Genomic DNA, 5962 nt, shown 5'->3' with positions numbered 1-5962 from the left:
CTTCCCTTCCCTTCCCTTCCCTTCCCTTCCCTTCCCTTTTATTCCTCTTTATTTTCTCACTGTTACAGTAAGTCTGAAGTTACACACACACAGGCACACACTGCACTCTAAATAACTCATTGCATAATGCTTCATGGTGTGTTCTGTGCTGTACCATGCAGTGCTCTGTTAGGATCCCAAACTGGACTTTTGCTTTATGTAAGAAGGAGAAGAAGAAGCAGAAGAGGAAAAAAAGAAGAAAGAAAAAGTTTCAGTACTTTAGTTGACTTAAATGGTGACTCTTAGCAGCGAATTTTTGAGCACAGCATAAAGTGCTGCAAAACGTTTTCTTGCTGTTGAATCCAGGACTCCAAATTTATACCTGTGAGCCACCCCTGCCCATCATGGTGCATGGAAGTGTTAGAAAATACACTGTGGTGTATTTGAGAGCTGTGGTACAGCAAATCCTTAGCCTTAAACAGAATTGCTCCAGTGGGGACTTCGTGCATTCATAGGTCTATCAGGATAAGGCTGCAATAAATGTATTGCAGCAAGGAGGGAAAATGGCATTTCATGCAAAGAAAGCGGAGCGTTTCCTACCCCACAGAGGTTGCCATTAGGTTTTTAAGACAGTTATCCTCTCCCATATTTTATTTCCCCTTTTAAAGTTCCACTGTTTGTCTTAAGGCACAATGCAGAACACTGCATTTCCACTTTATACATGTGTTCTTTTAAAAGGTTTGTTTAGATAAGGAAACCAATGCTAACTGTTCTCACTTGAAAGAAATTAAATATATAGAATGCTAAGCCGCTGCTAAAATATATAAAAAAGACTTAAATTAATAATAAGAACTTGTTCTGAGGCAAAATTCAATTTTACTTCCTATTATGCAATCCTTGCATGTAAAGTTGCTTTAATGCAAAATAGCAGCTCATCAAAAATTCTGTTTTATTGGTATCAAAAATTTATGATATCCTGAGGCATGAGGGGCAGAGAGCAAGGGAGGAAAGCCGTGTCCTTTCACCAAGTTTGGCTCTTTGTTTAAAGAAACCTCTCAAACTTCTTTCTCCCTTCTGCCATGCTCTGGGAGGCAGCGGGTGAAGGTTTATTCCAAATATCCCAAATAGCAATGGCACTGCATGGATACAACACATCATTCTGTGAGCTGCAGATCCCAACACAGTGTGGGGAGCTGGGAAGACGTGTCTGCACACATACAGTGATGGGCTTCTTTCTAAACTTGGGTGTTTTCATTCAGCATTGCAGTGATGCAGACATATTGCAAATGCGTCGCATAGCTGGTGCCTGTCTGTGATGGCTGAATCCTGCAGCCTCCCACCAGCAAAGCAGATCTGATTCTGCTCTTCCCACTAATGAGGCACTTCCAGGAAGGCTTTATAATGGATATTAAATACTCACTTGCAAAGGTGTGGTGTGCAGTGTGATTTTTTTTTTTTCCAAAGTGTTGCAAGAAATCAGCGCCAAGCGTCTGAAAGCTGCAGGCATGGAATTAAACAGTATTTGATGCCTCTCCTGTAGGGCTGGTGGAAACGATGGAGGTGGCCCCAGTGTGAGTGTCCTTGGGCAGCTGGGGAAACTGAGGCACAGAGTCCCATGGGGATCTGGTCCCACAGTGCCATCACAGCGGCAGCACTGTGTTGTCACTCATAGCAACGGGTGCTGAGCGCATGTCCTTGTCAGTCTGTGTGTTAATGGGGCCCATCTCATCTGGTGGTAGTGGAGCAGAAACTTCCCTGCTGGGTCAGGGGACTTGTTCAGGAGAGAAGTTACAGAGGGCAATAAACCTGCACCTTGGACTTCTGCTAACTGCTTCTTCCTTGCTCTGTGCTATGGTGCAGCTATTGCCTAAAGCCTTTGCAAACACGAGGAAGGGAACACACACTACACCACAAGCACGTCTCTGAGCCAACGCAGGCCCTTACAGCTCTCTGGATCTCCATTTCCCCACTCTTTAAGGTGGCCAAAACTGTAGGGAAAAGGGTTTTGAGTCCCAAATCTCTCTGTGTGATTCTAAAGGAGTGTTTTTCCTCAGGGTGGGCTCTGTGTTGCACAGCATCCAGCTCCGCGTGTTGTGTTAGAGCAGTGCTAACATCAGCTCCAGCACTGAGCAGTCCCGTGGAGATGCTGAAGCAGAGAAGCACAAGGTGTGTTCATACATCTGAGCTATAGGACTGTTAGGTTCTCCTAGACACAGGCTGTCCCTGTTTTCACCATCAGCCACGGATCAGGTATTTCTTTCTGGGTGCTGCAGGGATAAGGCTGAGCTAAAGGAGCACACCCTGATCTCAGGTATGGGGGAAGCAAAAATCCATGAGCTGCAGTGGTGGTCTGAGGTGTGACAGGTTAACCCACTCCTCAAAGGGACAAAGGGGTAGCGAGGATGTCAGTGGGAAATGATCTGGGCCACGTATTTCCAGATGCTTGCTTTTCCCATGACAGCCACCCAAAAGAGCAGGATTTCTATTAACGCTATCTTTTAAAAGAAACAGAGAACCATAGAATTGTTAAGGTTGGAAAAGATCTCTAAGACCATCTAGTCCAACCATCCACCTAGCACCAATACCACCCACTGGCCCTGTCCCTAAGTATCAAATCTCCACAGTTCTTGAACACCAAAGAGGCCCTTCTCCATAATCTGTTTTCAATTGAACACTACAGTAAATACACGAAGACTACTGGATCACATTGTTTACAGATGAAGCAGTTTAAAGGTGAAGTTATATCTCGTTTAAATCTTCTGTGCTTTGAAATGAAAGGCATTTCTGGAGCAGCTGCTGGAAAACAAGAACGCCAGAAAAAAAGAAAAAAGGAAGAAGATAAAACATGGCACTGTGAGGGTTAAGCAAGGTCCTAGGATCCAAGTAAATATTTATAAGAGTGCTCAAAGAGGGGGGAAAAATCTCAATATAACCAAAATATAAATCACAGTGCTTTATGTTAGCTGTCAAATTATTCTAGCCCCTGCATTCCAGTACTTGCTCTACTGGTAATGTCACATACAACATGTGGGCTTATGCCTTGGTGCAGGTTTGGCAGGTAATTAAATTCAGTGGTACGGAGGTTTATATAGACTCCCTCCGATCCCCTGGAAGACAAACAACCTGTTAGCTGCAAGCAGAGAGGGTGCAAGGAGGGATGGGAGAGGATCCGGAGCAGGGCAGAGCAGGGGTCTGGGGCTGCCTCTGAGCAGGTTAACTCCTTGGTGCCTCTGTGTCCTTCGCAGGGAAATGCAGCAGAGGCTGAGGCAGCAGCCAGGCATTGGCCAGAGGAAAATAATAATAATAAAAGCAAGCCCTGAGGGCAGGTAGCCCTCGGGTCAGGTTTGCCTGCATTCTTGACCTGGGGGAGACTGTTTGTTCAGGATGTCAACTGGGTGGTTGGGTCTTTGCCCCAGCTCTGTGTGTTGCAGACTGCAGCCATGACACAGGGACTTACTCCTGCTTCCAACCTGAGGTGGTCCCAGAGGTGCCCAGCTCTTTCCCTGCTTGCCTGCGAATGATGGCCAGAGCCTGCATCTCCCTTGGCCTCCCAGAGGGCAGTCATCTCATAGCCCAGGGTGAAACTCATTCAGAGAAAAGAACCAGAACCAAAATCCAGGGCTCAGCCCCAGTCTGCTTTCTTCTTCTCCTGGGACTTCCTTGCTTAAGCAGGTGGGAAGGGGAAGGGAGGTGCTGAGCTACCCCTCCTATTCCACCCTTTGCAGTCAGATATTCTCTCCCATCTCCCTGAGCTCTTCTCACCCGGATGCAGCAATGTGTCCTTGGCTGGGCACAGGGCTGCAGGTTCTGTGCTGGGACATGGCTGCAATGTTGGTGTCAGAAGCAACACCGTCCCCCTGAACCATGGAATCAGCACGGCACCGAGCAGTTTGTCAGCCCTCCCTCCATCCACAGAGATGGGGACAAAGAGTAATCCTTTCCTGTGCAGGTTACGTTTCACTACCTGTCTGTGAAAACTTCCAGAAGGAAAGTCAAGCTGTAGAGGGGATGTCCATCCATGAGGATAACCCCATTATGAACATTGTTCTGCAGGGATTGGTGAACAAGCACCAGCTGCTCAGACATCCATTTGCTTAGAGGTGAGAGCAACCATTCATCTCACAACCTCTTATGTTGATTTCTGTCTACCTCCTTTCCTATCTCCTCATCACACACTGGACCTGGGAGCCAGGCTTTCCTGAGTTATCCCACTTTCCTGCTATTCAGCCTGGAACATGCTGGGCTTGATTCTGATAGCATGGACAAAAAAAAAACAAAAACACACCAAAAATGCTAAGCAAGCGGAGATTAACTTCTGGAATTACTTAGGTCCATTGAAGTGCCCCAATCAAACAGTGATTTGTCTATCTGATAGGAGTTCTGATAAAGTTTTCAGCAATTTGCAGTAACTCAATGTGAAAGGGGAAGAAGCAGAAGGCTTCCAAGCAACATGCTGCAGATGGGGAGTTTTGGAGGAAGGCAGAGAAGCCCTCGTTAGACATCTGCCAGCCTGCATGGAAGGCTCTGGTGATTTCCCTCCTCTGAGGAGTTCCCCCATGCAAAGACATCCTCCTGCTGCTGCTAAAGCCAACCGGAGGACAGAGAAAATCCCTGGAGAGCAGGAAAATAGTTTCCAAAACAAGTTCTTGCCACGACAAGTGGCAGGGATTGAAAGAAAGAAAGATCCCAAGGAAAGACACTGTTGCCTCCCCCATAAGGACTTTGCCCCCATGTCAGAATTATGCAAGCTAGAGCACAGTGCAATGCTCGGTATATTCAAGATAGTTGTCAAGAGCAAAGTATAAACATTTCCAGCAAATGCACTTAATAGAAGCTTGTTTGCCAAGTGCTGCAGCCTCCTTTCTTGGTTATGACAAGGAAAAAGCCTTTTTGATTAATTGGGGAAAAATAGCCCTTCCCCTTCAATTGAAAAAAACCCAAATCTGCTGGATGTGAGGCTATTTCCAGCCTTCTGCTTCGTGACGATCTGCTCTAGCAGCACTGTATCCAGAGCTCAACACAGTCCTCCACCATGCACTCATTTCTACAAATGCTCCCAGTGGGAGCGCAGCCCAGATCCCACATGGGCCTGAGCTGATCCAGCTAATGAGTGAGCCTGAGCTGAGATCCAAAAGGGATGCAGAATGGAGCAGGACTCCCCGTTGTGCACCAAACACAGCTGCATTCCTGGGAGGATGGAATCTGTGGGAATTTGGCTGTTGGACTTTGTTGGGAATGAAGTTTCACTCCAGTGTGCAGTGGGGGTGAGGTGCCTTCTGCTAGGAGACAGTTGCACACGGGGAAGAGAGGCTTTGCAGCAGCAATTAAGCTATAATCAGTATCTGCCTTTGCTTGAATCACTTTGCTCCACCCTGAACATGCAGTACAGCAGGGCTGGGAGCTCCTCCAGCCAAGAACTTGGGACTCCAGGGAAGGGGTGTGTTTGTTCCTCCGCTGAACTAACAGCTTCGTTCCAAAAGCAACCTTGCTTGTCTTGAGCTACTGTCGCCAGTTCAATATGCCTCCAGCAGAAAACAGAAGCTTCCTGTGAATGAAAATCATCATCTTTCTGAATCTGTTTTAATTAACTAATGTGCCCTATAGATTTGTGCTTTTCCCTTGAAATCTCTGTTGGCTTCTTTAATTGCCACTCTCACCAGCATATCTTAATTCCCCCTCCCCAGACTGCAATTGCCTTTTCCCAGGGCTCTCTCGCTGAGAACGCCCATGAGAGCTTTCCTTGTAGCCAAGCACAGGAGGAGCTGCTTCCACTGCAGAACCCACAACCAGATGCACATCTACAGAAACCCTCCCTGCCTGCAGCCCCCCGTGATCCCACCCAACGGAGCTGCTGGCTCTGAGCTCTCTCACCCAGCTTCCTACTCAGAGCAGGTTTGCTGCCAGCATTAGATCAGCTCAGCCGTGATGCTGCCTTGAGAAGTCCCAAAAACATCTGGGAGCAGAGACCTCACCACTACTCTGG

General features: G+C 47.2%; 1 long non-coding RNA gene across 1 annotated transcript; it reads right to left on the bottom strand.

The window, feature by feature from the left end:
* Positions 1–115: 115 nt before the first annotated feature.
* LOC109370736 lies at positions 116–1965 on the bottom strand. The gene is made up of 2 exons (XR_002121103.2): positions 1400–1965; positions 116–192 (listed from the first exon to the last, which is right to left on the bottom strand). It is a non-coding gene; the product is annotated as an uncharacterized LOC109370736 (long non-coding RNA).
* Positions 1966–5962: the final 3997 nt, after the last annotated feature.

Source organism: Meleagris gallopavo, chromosome 22 (assembly GCF_000146605.3).
Source record: "Meleagris gallopavo isolate NT-WF06-2002-E0010 breed Aviagen turkey brand Nicholas breeding stock chromosome 22, Turkey_5.1, whole genome shotgun sequence".
Taxonomy (NCBI): Eukaryota; Metazoa; Chordata; class Aves; order Galliformes; family Phasianidae; genus Meleagris; species Meleagris gallopavo.
The sequence above is the reverse complement of the archived record's forward strand: the minus strand, read 5'-3'. Positions and strand labels throughout refer to the sequence as shown.